Below are 24094 nucleotides of genomic sequence, written 5' to 3' on the forward strand. Positions count from 1 at the left end.
ATGTATGGTCTATGAATTACATCATAAAAGGCAATGTGATAAAGCATCAATATAATAAAAATAATAGAGAATTAAAAATTGTAACTTGAAACAAGAACTACAAATTTAAAGCAATAATAAAGAGCCGCCCGGGTTAATAAAACTGAGAAAATTAACTCGGAAAGAAATTTTTTGGAAGCTCCGTTGCGGGATTCAGACCTAACCATTCAAGGAGAAGCAGTGGGAACGACAGAACCTATGATTCCATAGGATTTTATTGAAAAGAATCCTAACACTTCATTGGGTGGGATGGCGGAACAAACCAAAAAAATTGTCTTATTTGGTAAGTTTATAAATTAACAAATAAGACAGGAAAGAGTAAATATTCGCCCGCGAAATTCTTATTGAATTAGAATACTTTACCGCGATTCAATAAGAGTAAAAATAAGGATTTTTTTAAGAAGGATTACATTATCTATAAATATAGAATTTAGATAAATATACACACACATCTGGATATATTCTAGATCTTCTTTTTTGACTATATATTATATTTTTCTGTTTTAACAAATTCAATATAAAAAAAACCGAACTTTTTCTATTATCTATTAATGTGTATCTATCCGTACCGTAATATTTTTGAATATTATGAATTAGAGAAATTTACATGCTTTCTCATTCCATTCGCGAGGAGCTGGATGAGAAGAAACTCTCATGTCCAGTTTTGCAGTAGAGATGGAACTAAGAAAGAGAACCATCGACTATAACCCCAAAAGAACCAGATTTCGCAAACAACATAGAGGAAGAATGAAAGGAAAATCCTGCCGAGGCAATCGTATTTGTTTTGGTAGATATGCTCTTCAAGCACTTGAACCCGCTTGGATCACGGCGAGACAGATAGAAGCAGGACGAAGAGCAATAACACGATATGCACGTCGTGGTGGAAAAATATGGGTACGTATATTTCCCGACAAACCGGTTACACTAAGACCCACGGAAACACGTATGGGCTCGGGAAAGGGGTCCCCCGAATATTGGGTATCCGTTGTTAAACCTGGTCGTATACTTTATGAAATGGGGGGAGTATCTGAAACTGTAGCTAGAGCAGCTATCTCCATAGCTGCCAGTAAAATGCCCATACGAAGTCAATTTATTCGATTAGAGATATAGAACCCTAAAAGGGGTATGGAAGATAAAAAAAAATGCCCGGTTTTTCTTTCTGGAAAGACAATATTTCTTTCATCCTTTTGCATTGAAATAACAAATTGAAATCAAAATAAAAAATAATATGATTCAACCTCAGACCCTTTTAAATGTAGCAGATAATAGTGGAGCTCGAAAATTGATGTGTATTCGAGTCATAGGAGCTGCTGGTAATCAGCGATATGCTCGTATTGGTGATGTTATTGTTGCTGTAATCAAAGACGCATTGCCCCAAATGCCTCTAGAAAGATCCGAAGTAATTCGAGCTGTAATTGTACGTACATGTAAAGAGTTCAAATGCGAAGACGGTATAATAATCCGCTATGATGACAATGCTGCGGTTATAATTGATCAAAAAGGCAATCCAAAAGGAACTCGAGTTTTTGGCGCGATTGCCGAGGAATTGAGAGAATTGAATTTTACCAAAATAGTTTCATTAGCTCCTGAAGTATTATAAATACTAGTAGGCGAAATTGAGACCAAAGAATTAATTTAGTAGATTGTGTTTTACGTATATGTTTTAAAATCCAAAATGAAAAAAAAAAAGAAAACATGTTGATTATAGAAAAATTAGGAGGAACCTAGAATTAGAGTCTTATGGGCAAGGACACTATTGCTGATTTACTAACCTCTATAAGAAATGCGGACATGAATAAAAAAGGAACAGTTCGAGTAGTATCTACAAATATTACCGAAAACATTGTTAAAATACTTCTACGAGAGGGTTTTATTGAAAGTGTTCGGAAACATCAGGAACGTAACAGATATTTCTTGGTTTCAACTTTGCGACATCAAAAGAGAAAGACTAGAAAAGGAATATATAGAACAAGAACCTTTTTAAAGCGTATCAGCCGACCCGGCTTACGAATTTATACCAACTATCAAGGAATTCCTAAAGTTTTGGGTGGAATGGGAATTGCTATTCTTTCTACTTCTCGAGGAATAATGACAGATCGAGAAGCTCGACTAAACAGAATTGGGGGAGAAGTCTTATGTTATATATGGTAATCGCCCCGCCTATAGTGCTTGAATTCTATCTCGCCCTTCCTATTTTTAAAATAAAAATAGAAAAATAGGAGAAAAAAAATATGACAGAAAAAAAAAATAGGAGAGAAAAAAAAAACCCGAGAGAAGCAAAAGTAACTTTCGAAGGTTTAGTTACGGAAGCCCTACCCAATGGAATGTTCCGCGTTCGGCTAGAGAATGACACCATCATCCTAGGCTATATTTCAGGAAAGATACGGTCTAGTTCTATACGAATACTGATGGGGGATAGGGTCAAAATTGAAGTAAGTCGTTATGATTCAAGCAAGGGACGTATAATTTATAGACTTCCCCATAAGGATTCGAAGCGTATCGAAGACTCGAAGGATAGCGAAGATTTGAAGGATAGCGAAGATTTGAAGGATACCAAAGATTCAAAGGATTAGGTTTTTCTTTTTTTTCTAGGGTAATAAATTCTAAGTTCTAAAATTCAAGCGAAGAGACTTATTTTTTCCAAAAGATTAGATTCATAGTTTAAAAAAGGATACGGAAATATGAAAATAAGAGCTTCCGTTCGTAAAATTTGTACAAAATGTCGACTGATTCGTAGGCGTGGACGAATTAGAGTCATTTGCTCTAATCCGAAGCATAAACAAAGACAGGGGTAATCTTTCGAAAAAGAACTTTACTTTCTAAAAAGTAAAAAAAAGTACCCGCGGAAATGTTCCAATTCCAAATAAAATAATTTCATTTAAAATAATTAAAGTAAAGGGTTTATTTTACCCTGAAACGGATATCTTTGTATCTTTTTTTCTTTTTTTTATTTCTAACTCATATTTATGAGATAATAAAATATGGCAAAAGCTATACCAAAAATTGGTTCACGTAAGAAAGTGCGTATTGGTTTACGTAGGAATGCACGTTTTAGTTTACGGAAGAGTGCACGTAGAATAACAAAAGGGGTTATTCATGTTCAAGCTAGTTTCAACAATACCATTATAACTGTTACAGACCCACAAGGTCGGGTGGTTTTTTGGTCCTCGGCCGGTACTTGTGGATTCAAAAGCTCAAGAAAAGCATCACCCTATGCTGGTCAAAGAACAGCAGTAGATGCTATTCGTACAGTAGGTTTGCAACGAGCAGAAGTTATGGTAAAGGGCGCTGGTAGTGGAAGAGATGCCGCATTACGAGCCATTGCTAAAAGTGGTGTGCGATTAAGTTGTATACGCGATGTAACACCTATGCCGCATAATGGATGTCGACCGCCTAAAAAAAGACGTCTGTAAAAGAATTAACCCGCTTTCAACTTTCATTTCAAGAGAAATAAACGATTCAATGATAAAATAATAATACTAGTCTATTATGGTTCGAGAGGAGGTAGCAGGATCCACTCAAACACTACAGTGGAAGTGTGTTGAATCAAGAGTAGATAGTAAGCGCCTTTATTATGGTCGTTTCATTCTGTCCCCGCTTAGAAAAGGTCAAGCGGACACCGTCGGTATTGCCTTGCGAAGAGCTTTACTTGGAGAAATAGAAGGAACATGTATCACACGTGCAAAATTTGGGAGCGTGCCGCACGAGTATTCTACAATAGCAGGTATTGAAGAATCCGTACAAGAAATTTTACTAAATTTGAAAGAAATTGTATTGAGAAGTAATCTCTATGGAGTTAGAGACGCATCCATTTGCGTCAAAGGTCCTAGATACATAACTGCTCAAGATATCATCTTACCGCCTTCCGTAGAAATCGTTGATACGGCACAACCTATAGCTAACTTGACAGAGCCCATTGATTTCTGTATTGATTTACAGATCAAGAGAGATCGTGGATATCAGACAGAACTCAGAAAGAACTATCAAGATGGAAGTTATCCTATAGATGCTGTATCCATGCCTGTTCGAAATGTGAATTATAGTATTTTTTCTTGTGGGAATGGAAATGAAAAACACGAGATACTTTTTCTAGAAATATGGACTAATGGAAGTTTAACCCCTAAGGAAGCACTTTATGAGGCTTCTCGTAATTTGATTGATTTATTTCTTCCTTTTCTACACGCGGAGGAAGAGGGCGCTAGTTTCGAAGAAAATAAAAACAGGTTTACTCCACCCCTTTTTACTTTTCAAAAAAGATTAACTAATCTAAAGAAAAACAAAAAAGGAATTCCATTGAATTCTATTTTTATTGATCAATTAGAATTGACTTCTAGAACGTATAATTGTCTAAAAAGGGCCAATATACATACACTATTGGACCTTTTGAGTAAGACTGAAGAAGATCTTCTGAGAATTGACAGTTTTCGTATGGAAGATAGAAAACATATATGGGACACTCTAGAGAAGCATCTCCCAATTGATTTACTTAAGAATAAACTCTCGTTTTAAATCCATTGCAATTTTTTTTCTTCTTCTTTTTCGAGTTAGAATAAAAAGAAAACAATTTAGCATCTTTGGTACAATCTATATTTTCGCGAAATGGATCATAATAAAATGGATTTTAGGTATCTAGGGAAGATTCACTTGGAAGTAACTATTTCCTAGATACCTATGGTACTTCACGGTTGAATGAATCAAAAAATATCTAAAAAAGACCTAAAGTTAATGATTTATCAATGGGTAATGTTGCTCCAATACCTAACCAAAGAGCTACTACAGTACCGATTAAAAAAACGGTCGTAGCTACTGGGCGGCGAAATGGATTTTGGAATTTATTGACATTCTCTAGAAAAGGTACTGTCAATAAGCCTGTTGGCACAGAAACCATTAAAAGAACGCCCAATAACTTATTGGGTACCGTACGGAGTATTTGAAACACGGGAAAGAAGTACCACTCGGGTAATATTTCCAGAGGAGTTGCAAACGGATCTGCCGGTTCACCAATCATTGATGGCTCGAGAACCGCTAAACCTACATTACATGCAATAGTACCTAGAATTACTACTGGAAAAATATATAAAAGATCGTTGGGCCATGCGGGTTCCCCGTAATAATTATGTCCCATCCCTTTAGCTAATTTAGCTCTTAATACAGGATCATTTAAGTCTGGTTTCTTTGTTATTGGGATAGGTGAACTCTTTAGGATCCATCCCCCAAAGGAACCGGACATGAGAATTTATCATCATCCGGCTCGAGCAAGAGTGAAAGAAATAAGACCGCGGAAGATCCTTAATAGAATTAAGGTTTATAATGACTCAATGACTCTAGGCAAGAAAAGCTTTATCAGATTCTCTTTTCCGAAGTTGCACCTACAACTACTCATTGAAAATAATCCTATTCTTATGGGTAAATGCTCAATATCCAAGTGGGCTTACAAATTTGATCATGATCAATTGCTTTGTGGATTGTCTCATGTCTCTTGATTAGTTGGTATTTATCCCCTCAATATCGCAAGTTTCTTACCTCCAAACAAAATATTTACTTGTTACTAATAAAAAATCAAAAAGTTTAGCCTACATTCTTCCTTAGATCCCTTCTTTTACTCCGATAGTATTGCGGATCACAATCGATGCAAAGAAAATGAATGCATTTCCATACTATAATAAAAAGGTAAGTGTAATAAATAGAGAACTGGATCATGTCACATGACTTATTCCATTTCTACTCTATGGGATCTTACGGAGCCTGTTCATGGATGACATGGTTGCGGTATGATCATAGAAGATATTCTCCTCAAGTGAACCAGCCTATCCTTCCTAGGTAGGGGACTTACATGTTGATTGGATGCGGAGACACCTTTGGTTGTGAATTCTAATGTGGCAGATCCAATTCTTTATCTGCATGGCCAAATCAATAATTCAAGTCACACACTCCCATAATCCGCCTTTTTTCTTTCGTAAAATTAACTTCAACTATTTGTATTGTATAAAAATACTTTGGAGTTGAAGAGAAGTATCCAAATGACATGTGTTATTTTACAATAACCCATGCTTGTAGCAATGAAATACCAAAACCTACCCGATATGATATATGATAATTATAATTCTCTATGATATGCCTTCCCTATAAAGGACCCGAAATACCTTGCTTACGTATCATTGGAAAGTGCATTAACATAAATACGGCAGTAAGCAGAGGCAGTACAAAGGTATGTAAACTATAAAAACGAGTCAAAGTGGATTGGCCCACACTAGCACTTCCGCGTAATAACTCCACTAAAGGCGATCCTATTACCGGAATGGCGTCAGGTACACCTGTCACAATTTTGACTGCCCAATAGCCAATTTGATCCCAAGGCAAAGAATAACCAGTTACACCAAATGATGCAGTCAAAACAGCCAAAACCACACCTGTGACCCAAGTTAATTCACGGGGTTTTTTAAATCCCCCTGTGAGATACACACGAAATACATGCAGGATCATCATTAAAACCATCATACTTGCTGACCATCGATGAACTGATCGGATTAACCAACCAAAGTTGGCCTCGGTCATTATGTATTGAACCGAGGAAAAAGCCTCTGTAACGGTTGGTCGGTAGTAAAAAGTCATAGCAAAACCGGTAGCGACTTGTACTAGAAAACAAGTAAGTGTAATTCCCCCTAAACAATAAAATATGTTGACATGGGGAGGAACATATTTACTAGTTATATCATCTGCAATTGCCTGAATCTCAAGACGTTCCTCAAACCAATCATATACTTTATTGAGATAGGTAACTAACCCGAGTCCCCCTCTAAGAGCCGTATATGAAAATTTCATCTCGTACGGCTCAAGCAGAAACACAAAAATTTTCAACGAATATTAGAAAAAAGGTTCAAAACTTCATCAGCCACTGAATTGGGTCGATTTGCCTTGAAGATATCAAATAAGAAAAATCCGGAATATCTTCTTTGTGATGATAATGCCAAAAAATCTCAAGTTGGCGCGTCTTTCTTTCTTCCTTTCCCTTATGTTGGTCATTAGAGGCTTCTTGACTTTTCTCTTCCCTATAAAGGATTTGTTTTTTTATGCGTAATATAGAAATTATCTTGTTGAGATCCTATGAATCAGTTCAATTAAAACCTTAGATTCATACTAGAGCCACGATGATTTAGTCTCAAGCTAAACAAAAGGCAAGGGTTCTTCGAATAAGAACCGCTTGATAATCATTTATTGAATCAGTGTAATGACTCGACAAAATCGAGAGAAAAAAAGTTGTCTTTTGGGCAAACAAAATTGGAAGGAAGAAAATTTCTTTTTTATTTTTATTTAAGAACTACTTGAATTTTTCAGTCTGGTTGCGAGGTCTTAATAGTGAGTATGAATCATAGTTCCATTTTTTTTTGATCCACTCTATCTATTTCGTGTTCCAGATACTAGAATAAATAATATCTGACGAATTAGAATCATCTTGATAGAGATAACAGGCCCTTTCTATGTATTATCAATAGGATCAATTCTAACAAGTCACACACTCATATTCCAGAGATACCGAAACAAAAAAATTCCGCGGTCGAACTACCATAATATCTAGAAATGTAGATCTTAAACTAGAAAGGCTTTTTTGGATGGAAAAACTCTGACTTCCTAGTTTTAGTTAGTAGAAACCTAATTGGTTAAAATTCCGTCCAGTAAAACGGAAGAATTATAAATTTCTAAAATGATAGATAGGAATATAGCGAATAAAGCCATTGCGATCCCCATAAAAGGAGTAGTCCCCCAACCCGGGGCGACTTTCCCATATTCCGAATTCAAGGGTTTCAGTAAACTACCTGCACCAGTTCGTTTTGGCCTAGGTTTAGAACTATCTTCAACGGTTTGTGTAGCCATAAATTCTATTTAATCATTGGTGTTGACTTTGTATACTATTCCGTTGTAGTTGTAAATACACGATCTTTTCGTAGATCCATTGTAATCTTGAAATTCTATAAAAATGGAAACAGCAACTTTAGTCGCCATCTCCATATCTGGTTTACTTGTAAGCTTTACTGGGTATGCCTTATATACCGCGTTTGGGCAACCCTCTCAACAATTAAGAGATCCATTCGAAGAACACGGAGACTAATTTAAGTAAGAAGTCTCCCAGATAGGGGGACTTCTTACTTAAATGAAATTATTTTATTCTTTTAGTTGGAGTTGGTGGAACCTTAGGTGGTTCTCGGAAGAAGATAGCGAAAAAAATTATCCCTAAAGTCGAAACTAAAAGGAACGTATAAACCAATGCTTCCATAGATTCGATCCTGGTTTATTTACAATTATAACTTCCACACCTATTCATTTGTCATTTGGGAGAATTTCCCATATAAAGAAAGAAAAAGAGTCAAAGAAAGGATGGGAGATGTTTCCCATGTCAAATCAAAAAAGAGAGGTGAAAGATACTATAACAATGTGTATCAGACTGCCTGTTTCCTTGTAGTTGGATCTCCCACTTTTTGGAATGTTCCAAATTCCACTTGAGCATCCAAATCTGGATCAATACCAGCAAAAACATCTCGGAACAATGTTCTAGCGCCATGCCAAATGTGTCCGAAAAAGAAGAGCAAAGCAAAGGTAGCATGACCAAAAGTGAACCAACCCCTTGGACTGCTGCGAAAAACACCATCAGATTTCAAAGTAGCCCGGTCTAATTCAAAAATTTCCCCTAATTGAGAACGCCTCGCATATTTTTTTACAGTAGCAGGATCAGAATAACTTACTCCATTAAGTTCGCCACCATAGAACTCCACCGTTACACCTACTTGTTCAACACTATATTTGGATTCTGCTCTTCTAAAAGGAACGTCTGCTCTAACAATTCCCTCCTCATCTACCAAAACAACCGGAAATGTTTCAAAAAAAGTAGGCATACGGCGTACAAAAAGCTCACGTCCTTCTTTATCTCTAAAGACGGGATGTCCTAACCATCCAACAGCTATTCCATCCCCATTGTCCATTGAGCCTGCTCTGAATAATCCCCCTTTTGCCGGATTATTACCAATATAATCATAAAAGGCTAATTTTTCGGGAATTTTAGACCAAGCTTCTGATAAACTAAGATTTTCGGCTAAACCATTGCTAACTCTTCGATATATTTCTTGCTGAAAGTATCCCTGATCCCACTGATAACGAGTAGGCCCAAATAATTCGATTGGGGTCGTTGCTGACCCATACCACATAGTTCCAGCAACTACGAAAGCTGCAAAAAAAACAGCAGCGATACTACTGGAAAGTACAGTTTCAATATTGCCCATACGTAATCCTTTATATAGACGTTGAGGCGGACGGACACTAAGATGGAATAAGCCCGCTAATATACCCAATGTACCCGCAGCAATATGATGAGAAGCTATTCCCCCCGGAACAAAAGGATCAAAACCTTCTGCACCCCACGCTGGATTTACAGCTTGTACTTTTCCAGTTAGTCCATAAGGATCGGATACCCATATCCCAGGACCATACAAACCCGTTACATGAAATGCCCCAAAGCCAAAGCAAGCCACCCCTGCAAGAAATAAATGAATTCCAAAGATCTTGGGCAAATCCAAAGAGGGTTTTCCCGTCCGCTCATCAGAGAATATTTCTAGGTCCCAATATACCCAATGCCAGATCGCTGCCAAGAAACACAAGCCAGAAAACACAATATGCGTACCTGCCACACCTTCATAACTCCAAATACCCGGATTTGTTACAGTTCCTCCTGAAATACTCCAACCACCCCACGAATCCGTTATTCCTAAACGAGTCATGAAGGGAATTACGAACATACCTTGTCTCCACATTGGATCCAGAACAGGATCAGAGGGATCAAAAACTGCTAATTCGTATAAAGCCATTGAGCCAGCCCAACCAGAAACTAGAGCTGTGTGCATTATATGCACCGCAAGCAATCGACCCGGATCATTCAATACGACAGTATGAACACGATACCAAGGCAAACCCATGGAAATACCCCTTTAGCAAAGAAAAATAGACACGATGTCGCTTTATTTTATCGCATTGAAAAAGACTATCCATATCCTATGTACCTAACCCTTCTAGGGGATTCTGTGTCAGAAAGCGCGAATATTTATTTCATTCCATTAAAAATAAGAAGCCAATTCTGTTCATAAGAAGAAAGAGAAGCAGATCTATTCTATACTCGATAAGTGCCAATATGCAATGGGTAACTTGGCCAATTTGGAAAAAACGAAGAATAGATCGCTACCCCTCTTTGTTTAGCATTCGAATCACCCATTCCTTTTTCTTTATTCAATCTGTCTTACATTCCTTATATGTATAACCTTTCAATCTACGTATTAATAGAATCTATAGTATTCATATAGAATAAGAATAAAAATTAAGACAATAAACTGCGGATTCTTTCTTTCTGTTCCATTCTTACGTTTCCATATTAAAGTGTGGTTTTCTTACTTAAATTTAATAATATTAATCTAATATGCCCATTGGTGTTCCAAAAGTACCTTACCGGATTCCTGGAGATGAAGAAGCGACTTGGGTTGACTTATACAATGTTATGTATCGAGAAAGGACACTTTTTTTAGGTCAAGAGATTCGTTGCGAGATCACGAATCATATTACAGGTCTCATGGTATATCTGAGTATAGAAGATGGAATTAGTGATATTTTTTTGTTTATAAACTCCCCAGGCGGGTGGCTAATCTCAGGAATGGCTATTTTTGATACGATGCAAACGGTGACACCAGATATATATACAATATGCCTCGGAATAGCCGCCTCCATGGCGTCCTTCATTCTGCTTGGAGGAGAACCCACCAAGCGTATAGCATTCCCTCACGCGAGGATTATGCTTCACCAACCTGCTAGTGCTTATTATCGGGCAAGGACACCAGAATTTTTACTAGAAGTAGAAGAGTTACACAAAGTTCGCGAAATGATCACAAGGGTTTATGCAGTAAGAACAGGCAAGCCTTTTTGGGTTGTATCCGAAGACATGGAAAGGGATGTTTTTATGTCAGCAGACGAAGCCAAAGCTTATGGACTTGTCGATATTGTAGGGGATGAAATGATTGACAAGCACTGCGATACTGATCCAGTGTGGTTTCCAGAAATGTTTAAGGATTGGTAGTGTCCGGATTTCTTGTAAAGTTATTTCACAGCTAAATTCGTGTTTTCCTCGATTTAATAGAAAATAGAAAGACTTCATGATGAGCAATCATCAGGTTAAGATGGATCTAAACCAATCCATTTTTTTCTATATACATACAACATGCCGACGGTTAAACAACTTATTAGAAACGCAAGACAGCCAATACGAAATGCTCGAAAAACGGCCGCGCTTAAAGGATGCCCTCAGCGTCGAGGAACATGTGCTAGGGTGTATGTGCGACTCGTTCAGATCATGACTTCAAACAAATATAAAAAAAATTGAAGTATCCATGATTAGTACCAATGAATAGGATATAGCTTCTCTATCCTAGATTTCTATGGTATATGGAATTTATGGTTTCCTTTGGTGCAAATCCAATTATCTAAATTGGAAATAAGAAGCAATTCTCCCATTGGTAGCAAATGGTTATCCATTAAGCGGAGGAAATAGTAATAAAAAGAAAAAGGCTTATGCTCCTTTATCTTAAAAGAACGGACTAACAGGGTCAGCTACTTAGCCAACTTTCATAATTAAATACCGTCACTGTATGGATAACTCTTATTGTGAAAAGAGCTATTTACTCTATAATGGATAGGTAGAGCCAAAGAATGTGGACTATACAAGTTCGCAATACCTTTTGATGAAAGAAAGGGCTCCGGTGTATAGAGAGGGCCTCACCGTTTAAAAGGGAACCATAGAAACGATGGAACCCACTATTTTTTTTAGTATTATTAGAATGAATTTGTTATTTCGTATAGAAATAACTGAACGGAGTGGAATAAAAAATCGTGGTTGGGAAGGTTACTATAGCAAAAGCCATTGGAATTAATATTTTATATATCGGAATAATTAGTTTTGTTATTAATGAGAAAAAGGGTGGCTAAAAGAAGAGAAATCATTAGTTATTCATTAAGGTTAATTTGATTCAATGACCAGAGTTCCGCGAGGATATATAGCCCGGAGACGACGAACAAAAATGCGTTCATTTGCCTCAAACTTTAGAGGGGCTCATTTAAGACTTAATCGAATGATTACCCAACAGGTAAAAAGAGCTTTTGTTTCCTCTCATCGAGATAGAGGTAGGCAAAAGAGGGATTTTCGTCGTTTGTGGATCACTCGGATAAACGCAGCAACGCGGGTATATAAAGTATTCGATAGTTATAGTAAATTAATACACAACCTGTACAAGAAGAAATTGATTCTTAATCGTAAAATGCTTGCACAAGTAGCTGTATCAAATCCAAATAATCTTTACACGATTTCCAATAAAATAAAGATCATCAATTAAAGGTATAAATAAAGTAATATACTGGAATAATAAAAGATGAATTCCCGGAGTTCCCTCTCCGGGAAGATACAATAAATTAAGATTAAGTGGTAGGAATCAACGAGCTGGATTACTTTCTTTATAATATATATAGGTCTGGCCCTTTCGAATTCGAATAAAACATCAACAATCGGAACTTAAGTTCCGGTTGTTGTTTCTTAAATTTTGGTTGTTGTTTCTTAAGTTTCGATTGGAATTGTACTTTTGCGTTAATTGAGGAATATGTCTATTTTTTCTGGGTCTAGAACCTGTAATTATTGAAATTGACTGGGCTTGAAATTGCTTTTCGTTCTCATAGTTACGAAACGGTAAGAAAGATAAAATACGAGCCTGTTTTATAGCAAGAGTAATTAATCGTTGTTGTTTCAAGGTTAATCTATTTATTCGTCTCGATAATATTTTTCCTTGTTCACTAATAAATCTATTAATTAAACTCATGTTTCTATAATCAATTCGATCTCCCGGGCCAATCCGGGGACGCCTACGAAAAGGTTGTTTAGATTTACGAAAAGGTTGCTTGAATTTACGAAAAGTTTGCTTGGATTTACGAAAGGGTTGCTTGGATTTATTAAAAGTTTGCTTGGATTTACTAAAGGGTTGCTTAGATTTAAGAAAAGGTTGTTTAGATGTATACATGATTTATTCCTTATTTAAAATTTGAAAATTTGAAAATTCACTTCTTTATTTTATTAATTTAGGATCCAGAAGAAGTAGTTTTTCTTTGATCCATATCTTATTTGATTCATATTATAGTATATGAATACCCTCTATACATATGAAATAATATCTACCGGAAATCAGATGAGTTGATTTGTATTTTGTATTCTATACTATGTTTTCTTTATATATTAAATATGAAGTTCTTACTCTTTCTGTTGTTTGGAAAGATCGAACACACGATGTTCCTATTTCTTTATTTCGTGATGAGTCGTATGCTTGCGACAATAACGACAAAATTTTTTGAATTCTAATTGTCCGGGTGTATTGTGGCGATTCTTTTGAGTACTATATCTAGAAATCCCCGTCGATTCCTCATTGGCACCTTTTCGAACACAACTGATGCATTCCAAAATAACTCTGATTCTAACATCTTTTCCCTTGGCCATGAACCTCCTTTTCTTTTTGGATTGACTTAACTTAATTCTTCTACTTATTCTTTTATTCTTCTATTTTGAATCCGAAGAAGAAGAATAAAATTCATTAGAATAATTTTTTTTTATTCTTAAATTAAGTAATAAAAAATAGAGAAATAATTAAAGAATACAATCCTTGTCGAATTAGCAAAGATTTTGGTTCGAAATCCTTTCATTTAATTAGCCAGCCCCACCTTTTCTATGCTCTGATTTCTGAGGCCTTATTTAGCTTGGGTACCCCTTTAAATTGAATTTCTATTTTCAAAAATGGGGTTTACAAAATTTTTAATGACTCTGAGGTTCAACCCAATCCATCTTTTCTTTCTTTTTCCTTCCGATACTAAAAAAAGATTGAAAAGGATCAAATTTTGTCATATCACGAAGAAATCTATCCCTCCCATAGCAATAACTAGAATTAAAAAAAAGGGAATGACAAAGCATCTGGGAATAAACGATTAATTTCTATCAATAAACCTGCTAAAGCACCAAACCATAGAGTACTTAGCACGGGTGCTACAGAGAGATATGTTTTTATATCCCGCATTGAAAATCCTCCTTCCTTGTTGGAATACATATATGATCATAAACTCTTGCCCAAGATTGTTATGCTATATATAAAATGAACCATATCGACGAAATTTTCCTATCCCTAAAAAAGAAAAAGATGACCCCTTCTTCCTATATATTAGCAAGGAAAAGTAATCCTTCTTTTATAGGCGAAATTATATTGGATTTTATATGTATATAATTCCTTAATTATATGAGACCAAAAAGAAGAAATGACACGAGGGTTCTATATAGATAGAGAAAGAAAGAAGAAGAAAATAGAAAGAAGAAGAAAATTATGATGTGGAAAAGAAGACAGGAATTGTGTACAATGGCATTGTACAACAATTTAATTTGGAAAAGGGATGTAGCGCAGCTTGGTAGCGCGTTTGTTTTGGGTACAAAATGTCACAGGTTCAAATCCTGTCATCCCTACCTATTACTTCTTTCTTCTTTATAGGCAGTAGCGACGAGATCAATTAAAGTAAAGTGGGTATAACTTGAATTTGTGGAGACTATACGTACGTGAGATACATTAGGAATAGAAAAAGATTTTCTTTTTGAATGAATGAAAGCGCTCTTAGTTCAGTTCGGTAGAACGCGGGTCTCCAAAACCCGATGTCGTAGGTTCAAATCCTACAGAGCGTGATTCCATCTATTTTATGTCGAAGCAGAGTAAAATAACTTAACAAAATTGAATTGTAACTCCAATTTCAATTTGACCTCCTCTCTGGTCTGGAGGAGGTCAATCAAAAAAAAATGACTCAATCAAAGATCCAACTGATCCCCACGCCTGTATTGCAAATACGCAGTCACGAATAATCCCGCTAAAGTAATAGGAATTAGGCCTAAGACGATTCCAAATAGAAAAACTTCAATCATTTCGATTTGTTCGAGGGGATAAAAAAAGAGGTACGATCTATCCCTAAATAGTACTCTAAATTATCCACGAATCTCAATGACCAAGAAAAGAATTCCTAATTAGTCTGGAAAAGAGTCGTAGAATGCCAGGAATCCCAAAGAAAGATTTTTCTTTTCTGAATTATAATTATTCAGTCAATTCAAATAAGGCGTATCTTGTTCAAGCCAATAAATAGAGCTGGGGTTATAGTTAAAGCAGCCAGTAGAAAACCAAAATAACTAGTTAAAGTAAGCATGAAAGAGTTAAATTCCATTTATTTTTTTTTACTACACTACATATGTTGGTAAAGCATTTACCTAAGTTATGGAAAATTCAGAATTCATCAGTTATTTTAGATAATACTAAAAAACAAGGTAGAGTAAGATACAGAAGTGTAAAAGAAAGTGGATTCATCAGATGATACATGAGTCCCTAATTCCGAATCAAGAGATTTGTTGTGGAATTTGTCAATTGAGTAAAGTAATAATATTAAGAACTAGATCATCTAACCCCATTGAATTTCATTTTTTCATTCAATTTTCAGGGAAATTTTTGAATAAGAGATAAATAAACAATTGAATTTGAAAAAAAAACTTCTTTCTATTTTGGATAATTTCTTTTTCAATAGGACCCTCGTTTTGGAGTGAACGATCGAATATTCCCCTATTCCTTCTTATTTTAACTGATTGTATTCCATATGGAATAAGAGGAGAACAAAAGCATTCCACGACCTGCCAAGGGGCTGTTAAAAAAAAAAAGAAAGCTCTTCCTTGAATTTACTTTATTTTTATTCCTTTTTCGAACTCCAACCAAAGTAGATTCGAAGACGAGTCACTTCAATTATCCTTTTAAGTTCTATTCTATCTTCTGTCTTTCCCTATTTCATCTCGTAAAGTTCCGCGCTCGCAGTTTGGTCAAGAAAGTTAGACCTAATCCAACAAACAATACAAGGATGAATTACGAATTATGAAAGGATAGATTTCACATATACTTGTCCTTGTATTGTGTCAGTATGAGAATATCCTTCCTAAATTATTTATCCAAACCTATTGATCATTAACTTAGATTTTCCCAAGATTTTGGCTGCTATTCCGAATTACTCTATATATTCCGAAGCCAATGAAAAGTAAGTAGAACCTACAAAAATGGGGTTTTCTATTGATGCCTTGAATAACATATAGCTTACCTATAGACAAAAAAAATAAAAAAGTAATTATGTTTCGGAACCAGGCAAAACCAGATTGCTGTGCCATAGGAAGGATAGCTATACTAATTCGGTATACTCAAAATACACCTTTGGTACAAAATTGACAATCTCACAAGGATGAAATATCAGTAATTTTCTATTTACTGGTCGATCCCATCTTTTACGGAATCAATTCCTTTTTTGAATGTACAAAAATTTTGGGAGTTCAGCATGTCTGGAAGCACGGGAGAACGTTCTTTTGCTGATATTATTACCAGTATTCGATACTGGGTTATTCATAGCATTACTATACCTTCCCTATTCATTGCGGGTTGGTTATTTGTCAGTACGGGTTTAGCTTATGACGTGTTTGGAAGTCCTAGGCCAAACGAGTATTTCACGGAAAGCCGACAAGGAATTCCGTTAATAACCGACCGTTTTGATTCTTTAGAACAACTCGATGAATTTAGTAGATCCTTTTAGGAGGCCCTCAATGACCATAGATCGAACCTATCCTATTTTTACAGTGCGATGGCTGGCTATTCACGGACTAGCTGTACCTACTGTTTTTTTCTTGGGATCAATATCAGCAATGCAGTTCATCCAACGATAAAACAAATTCCAACTATAGAACTATGACACAATCAAACCCGAATGAACAAAATGTTGAATTGAATCGTACCAGTCTATACTGGGGTTTATTACTCATTTTTGTACTTGCTGTTTTATTTTCCAATTACTTCTTCAATTGAGAGAAAGAAAGAGACTAATAAGAATTCTCTTATCCCATTTGGAAGGATACCATCCTTATAACTACCCATGACTGTTTTTGTCTCTAGCATGACCAATTGATAAAATGTGGAGGAAAGTAGGGGAAATGGCCGATACTACTGGAAGAATTCCTCTTTGGCTGATAGGTACTGTAGCTGGTATTGCTGTGATTGGTTTAGTAGGTGTTTTCTTTTATGGTTCATATTCTGGATTGGGTTCATCTCTATAGTAATCGGAGGGACCAGATTGTAAACATGAAAAAGTAGGAGCTTAGCGGGTCCTTACCCCCCTTTATCTGATTAGAGCGGAAAGGACCCGCGGAATTTTTACTCTTATAACGCGAATTGAATCTATTCGATTCACTCTTATGAAGCAACAAGAAAAAGAGATCACTCGAGGATCCAATATCTTATTCCACGAAGGAAGTATCCTGAAAATCCTTGATTTAGTTTCGAGTAATAAACTAATAAAACCTTAATCAAAACTATTCAACTAGCCTAAAAATAAAAAAAACCTTCAATGGAAGAGTTTACTTTTTTTTTGCAAAATTTCTGTAAATTTGAAGTTGAACTTAATTAAACAAGCCAAGCAATTTGCTCACAATCACAAGAAATTTTTCCCCCGCCATATTTTCTTCCCCTCTGTTTGTCCACTACCTCGGCTAAACCTAAGCAAAAGAAAAAGAGGTCCAAGAGACAGACCCGAATAAAGAAGAAATAGTAATCTTTGACGAATTAGGAAGAAAAAGGATTCTTATTTTGATACAAGAAGAATCGGCACAAGAAAAAGCCTTTTTCTTGTGCCGAATAGACGATTAAGAAGACCTGCAATCCCTCCGAAAAGGAAGAAATTTTAATTTTATTGTTCTCGCCTTTGCCTTGGATTCTCTTCTTTTGCATGGGATATAAATAAGGAATTCCAGACATCTCATAAACAAAAAGCAGTCTAAACAAAAAAAGGATTTCCAAAATAGATCATAGATAATTCTAGCAATTGCCAATAAATCGAGGCTTTTTACCAACTTGATGGTAAGAAATCCCGGGACCTAGAAATTCATTTCGTACAATTGAACCTTTTCAAACTGTTTCTTTTTGAGAACCAAAAAAACTTGTGCCAAAATAACGGATGCGAAGAAGAACAAAAGGCCTTGGACACGTAATGGATCCTGAAGCACGATTTCTGCGTCCCCCTGACCAAAACCTCCCACATTAGGATTGCTTGTTAATGGTTGATCAAGCTTGATGGATTCCCCCTCTGAAACAAGAAGTTCTGGTCCGGGAGGTATAATATCAATCACTTGGCGTCCATCTGATGCATCAACTATGGATATTTCATACCCCCCCTTTTCTTTACGTAGTATTTTTCTTACTATACCTGTTGACGTAGCATTATAGACTGTATTGTTACTCTTGCTACCATCAGGATAGATCTGTCCTCTTCCTCGGTTTCCCCCTACATATATGGGATATTTTAAGAAATGAGCATCTTTCTTCGTAGCAGGATCAGGGGAAAGAATGGGAAAGACAATTTCACTATATTTCTTACCGGGAACAGGGCCTATCACAAGAATGTTTTTTTTATCGGGACGATAACTCTGAAAAGCAAGATTTCCTATCTTTTCTTTTAACTCAGGGGAAATACGATCGGGCGGCGCTAATTCGAATCCCTCGGGCAAAATAAGAACAGCACCTACATTCAACCCTCCCTTTTTTCCATTAGCAAGAACTTGTTTCAATTGCATATCATAAGGAATTCGAAGAACTGCTTCAAATACAGTATCGGGAAGCACAGCTTGGGGAACTTCAATATCGACGGGCTTGCTAGCTAAATGGCAATTGGCACATACAATTCGTCCAGTTGCTTCTCGTGGGTTTTCATAACCCTGCTGCGCAAAAATGGGATATGCATTTGAAATAGATGTCCGAGTTATTACGTATATCATGATCGCTACAGAAATCGATCGAGTTATCTGTTCCTTTACCCAAGAAAAAGTATTTCTATTTTCCATGTCCAATCGCAGATCCCAGAATTTCTACAATAAATTAGATAGGTAGCTAAGCTAATCTAGTTCCCTATACACGAATCTGTTGTCATTCTACTGCAACAGTTGTACTGCAATGATGAATACCTTAAAGTAGGTATAAATAGAAAGAATTTTGCTAAAATGGAAAAGGGCTTTCTTTCTAAAAAAAGATGCTTGCTAATTTGATTAATATTAATATCGGGAGATCAAATGAATTTATGCTTCACTAATTGAATGATAAATGACTACAAGCGAAGGAGATAGACGATTTAAACAAAAAAAGACCCAAAATTTCAAACATGTATCTAGAATTACTGGAAAACTACAAACAAAAATAGTGAAAATAAGCTCGTTAGGAGCCCATCCAAAATCGTTGTAGACCCAACGAATTACTAGTTCCCAACCACGGGTGGAGTGAAATCCAACAAAAAAATCAGTAACTAAAAGAATAAAAAAAGCTTTTATTGAGTCATTTAAATTATAGAAGAATTCCTGAACCCAAGAATTCAAAATGACAAGTTCCTCTTTACCCAGAAAAAAAGAACCACTTAGAATAGCCAAACAGATTATATTTGTCGAGAAATGCAAAATGGTATGGAGATGATCCTCATTATTTATTTTGACCCATTGTATTATTTCCTTGTGTATTCCTGTAGGAGGTTTTTGTACATGTGTCTTTAGTTTCCCTTTTATCATCTCGTCCAAGAGAGAAAGTTCTTCTAATTCTATGAATCTTTCTAGAATCCTTTTCTCTTGAATATCAGTTAAGAGAGTTTCGGATTGCCTGGTATTCCACCAATTCTTAATCCAAAGTTCCAGACATTTGTTAAATGAGGAAGAGACCCCCCAAGGCAAAAGTACGATAAATACAAGATATAGTAAAGAAGGCAATGCTTTCTTTTTTTTCATTTTTGATCCGTAAATGGAGTTGTTAATGAATATGCTTCATTCGCTGACTCTATTCCATTCCCTGACTCTATATGATGATATTTCTATTTCATGATATTTCTATTTCTTTGAAGCAAAAACTATATAGGTTTGATACCCTGTATCTATTCTTCTTTTTTGTATATTAGTTAGTAGTGGAATTTCAGTGCATTGGGTTCTTTCTTAGATCTAGATGGAATGAAATAGTGAAATAGAATAAAAAAAAAGCCCTTTCGGATGAAAAAAGAAGAATAGTATGCGATATATCTCACTTGGATAAAAAAAAATTAAAAGCAAATTTCTCTTATCCTCGTTTGTTCCTTCCTTTAGATAAATACTTAAAAATCCCCTTACAATAACAAATCCAATTTAGAAGGGACTTCCTCCCCGTGTTGAGAAAACTTTTCTTCTTCCAATTCTTCTTTTCTTCATTCAACTCAGTTCAAAAAAGATACCTCAAAATACTTCAATTGGTACGCGCAAGAAATAGGCCAATTCGGCAGCTTTTTGTTCAATTTCTCGTGGAGTAAAAAATTGATCATCAGTACGAGTCAAGGGAATGATCCCCTGGCCCCGGATTTCCATATAAAGAATACGACGAGGATAAAGACCCTCTTTAACCTGAATTCTAATTGATTGGATATCCCGCATAAGGAATCGAAGGAAGACGCGACGTTTTATTCCAGGGAATCCCCAACGAAAAATGCACACTATTCCCTCTTTTCTATCGAATCGGTCATAACCACTACCTACATTCCACAAAATAGTACACCACAAGTAGGAGCTAATGAATAGGCCTGCGATTCCGTAGAAAGACATCACGACCCCCTGCGGAAAAAAAAGAATTTCTTGAGATGGAAGTATAGATATAATATTCTTACCAAGATAACTGGAAATCCCAACCGATAAGAATCCTAGTGAACCTAGAAAAAGAATACAGGCCCAGAAAAAATTACCCCTTTTTCGAGAACCTTTTAGAAGTTCTACCCATATGTGTTCTGATCGCCAATTCATATTAGATATACTAAATCCAGCAGCGGTCGATTGAAATTGAGAGAATAAGCTAAATAATTTTGACTTTACTTTTTTTGATTCTGAAATCGCCTTCAGCAACTAGTACTCCTGTGAAATAATAGGTTAGATACATTGACTTTCTATTCAAAAAATATTCGTTGATTCAATTAAAATAAATAAAATAAAACTCGCTATACCTGGCTCTGCATATTCATGCATTTATGCTCGTAGCCTATATCCGCATCCATAACCGTTTTTCATTTGTGTGTAGAAAGTGTGTGTAGAAAAAGCCACATACCCTACCATATTATATTACTTACACTAAAAAATACTAGACAATCTTATTTTTTTGCACATAAAGAAATAAAGAAGTCATTGCAATTGCCGGAAATACTAAGCCTACTAAAGGCACGAAAATAGAAGGTAAGTTTAAATCCGTCATGGAATAGGTGTCTCAATTCAAATTTACTATTTCTATCTAGTCGAAAAATATCTTAAGATTCTTATGATATAATTAAGTATATCTATTATAAGGAATATTGACTATTGTATTGTATTTTTTATTTTTAGTTTGAAAAATATTCTGTAAAAAAAATGAAAGGATAATAAGAAAATTCCAAAAAAGGAGAACTAATTAAAAAGATTTTATTTTGATTTTCCCATCCTCATGGCCTTTCTATCTTTCTAATCTAATTTGAAATTGGATTCAAAAGAAAGCGGTTAGAATTTACTTCCTGCATACATACTTCTCTAGAAGCGCATACAATTGATAATACTATATTTTATTATTTTATTATTTTATTTGTATTTCTTTATTGTATTATACCTTAATATATATATTCTAGATATATAGAATAGACGAATCTCGATTTGTCAAGTCTCATGATCATATCATGATCTATTTTTATTCGGCTCAATCTTTTTTTTTTCTAAAAAAGATTGAGCCGAGTTTAATTGCAATCAATTAGAAGAATAAAGAAGAATTACTGCATTTCATAACTGATTTTTTTCTCTTTTTATTTCGTTTCTTTTTTATTTATACCTTCTTTATCTTTAGTTTTATCTAGTTAATCAATAGTATCTACCGGCTCGAACTCGAATTTGATCGCCTTCCATACTTCACAAGCTGCGGCTAGTTCAGGACTCCATTTGCAAGCTGCTCGGATAATTTCATTACCTTCGCGAGCAAGATCGCGCCCTTCGTTACGAGCTTGTACACAGGCTTCTAAAGCCACTCGATTAGCTGCTGCACCAGGTGCATTTCCCCAAGGATGTCCTAAAGTTCCTCCACCAAATTGTAATACAGAATCGTCCCCAAAGATTTCGGTCAGAGCTGGCATATGCCAAACATGAATACCACCTGAAGCTACCGGTATAACACCTGGCATGGATACCCAGTCCTGAGTGAAAAAGATACCGCGAGCACGATCTTTTTCAATAAAATCATCGCGCAATAAATCAACAAAACCTAAAGTCATTTCGCGTTCCCCTTCTAACTTACCTACTACTGTACCGGAGTGGATATGATCTCCCCCAGACATACGCAATGCTTTAGCTAATACACGGAAATGCATACCATGATTTTTCTGTCTATCAATAACTGCATGCATTGCACGGTGAATGTGAAGAAGTAGGCCATTGTCGCGGCAATAATGAGCCAAAGTAGTATTTGCGGTGAATCCCCCAGTTAAGTAGTCATGCATTACAATAGGAACCCCTAATTCTCTTGCAAATACAGCTCTCTTAATCATTTCTTCACATGTACCCGCAGTCGCATTCAAGTAATGCCCCTTGATTTCACCGGTTTCGGCCTGTGATTTATAAATAGCTTCGGCACAAAAGACAAAACGGTCTCTCCAGCGCATAAATGGTTGTGAGTTTACGTTTTCATCATCTTTGGTAAAATCAAGTCCACCACGTAGACACTCATAACACGCTCTACCATAATTTTTTGCGGATAATCCCAATTTTGGTTTAATAGTACATCCCAATAAAGGACGACCATACTTGTTCAACTTATCTCTTTCAACTTGGATACCATGAGGCGGGCCTTGGAAAGTTTTTGAATAAGTAGGGGGAATTCGTAGATCCTCCAAACGTAGAGCACGTAGGGCTTTGAAACCAAATACGTTACCTACAATGGAAGTAAACATGTTAGTAACGGAACCCTCTTCAAATAGGTCTAATGGATAAGCTACATAACAGATCCATTGGTTGTCTTCCCCAGCAACAGGCTCGATGTGATAGCATCGTCCTTTGTAACGATCAAGACTGGTAAGTCCATCAGTCCAAACAGTTGTCCATGTACCAGTAGAAGATTCGGCAGCTACTGCAGCCCCTGCTTCTTCGGGCGGAACCCCAGGCTGAGGACTTACTCGGAATGCTGCCAAGATATCAGTATCCTTAGTTTCATACTCTGGGGTGTAGTAAGTCAATTTATAATCTTTAACACCAGCTTGAAATCCAACACCTGCTTTAGTTTCTGTTTGTGGTGACATAAGTCCCTCCCTATAACTCTTGAATTAAGAATTCTCACAATAACAGGGTCTACTCGATGTTAATTAGGCGTAAATGAAACTTTAGAAAAAATCTCGTAAAACAAAAAAAAAGGATATTCAATTAATATAATATCAACTCATTAAAGAAAATTGAGGGCATGCTTAGGTTAATGAATATGTTTCATTCATATATAATGCGTACACCCTGTGTATGTTCTATCCTATAGGAATTCCACTATAGGAATTCGATAGGAATTGAGTTGTTGTTATGGTAAGTTAACACGGTTCGTTATTAAACCATGGATTTGATTTACCAAATCCATAATTATTGTATACTCTTTGATAGATATAGCGCAACCCAAATTAATTCCTAATCCTTATTTTACAAGTTCTTAATAGTTCTCTTTTCTTATTTTGAATGCAAATACCTAACTAAATACTAATAAAATTCTTTGTTGACAGCAATCTATGCTTCACAGTAGTATATATTTTGTATATCGAAGTCCTAGATAGGAAAGTAGAGTAGGCACAGATCCTCCACAAAAGGCAAAATGTATGTATATGAAAAAAAGATTGATTGAACTTTCCAACGGACTCATTC

The 24094-nt window shown here is 35.8% G+C and overlaps 2 non-coding genes across 2 annotated transcripts; both read left to right on the plus strand.

Moving 5' to 3' along the window:
• The first annotated feature begins 14534 nt into the window (after nucleotides 1-14534).
• TRNAP-UGG (transfer RNA proline (anticodon UGG)) lies at nucleotides 14535-14608 on the plus strand. The gene has a single exon. It is a non-coding gene; the product is annotated as a tRNA-Pro (tRNA).
• Nucleotides 14609-14747: 139 nt separating this feature from the next.
• Nucleotides 14748-14821, plus strand: TRNAW-CCA (transfer RNA tryptophan (anticodon CCA)). The gene has a single exon. It is a non-coding gene; the product is annotated as a tRNA-Trp (tRNA).
• The last annotated feature ends 9273 nt before the right edge of the window (nucleotides 14822-24094 follow it).

The sequence above is a fragment of the Aegilops tauschii genome, unplaced genomic scaffold (genome assembly GCF_002575655.3).
Source record: "Aegilops tauschii subsp. strangulata cultivar AL8/78 unplaced genomic scaffold, Aet v6.0 ptg000843l_obj, whole genome shotgun sequence".
Classification (NCBI taxonomy): domain Eukaryota; kingdom Viridiplantae; phylum Streptophyta; class Magnoliopsida; order Poales; family Poaceae; genus Aegilops; species Aegilops tauschii.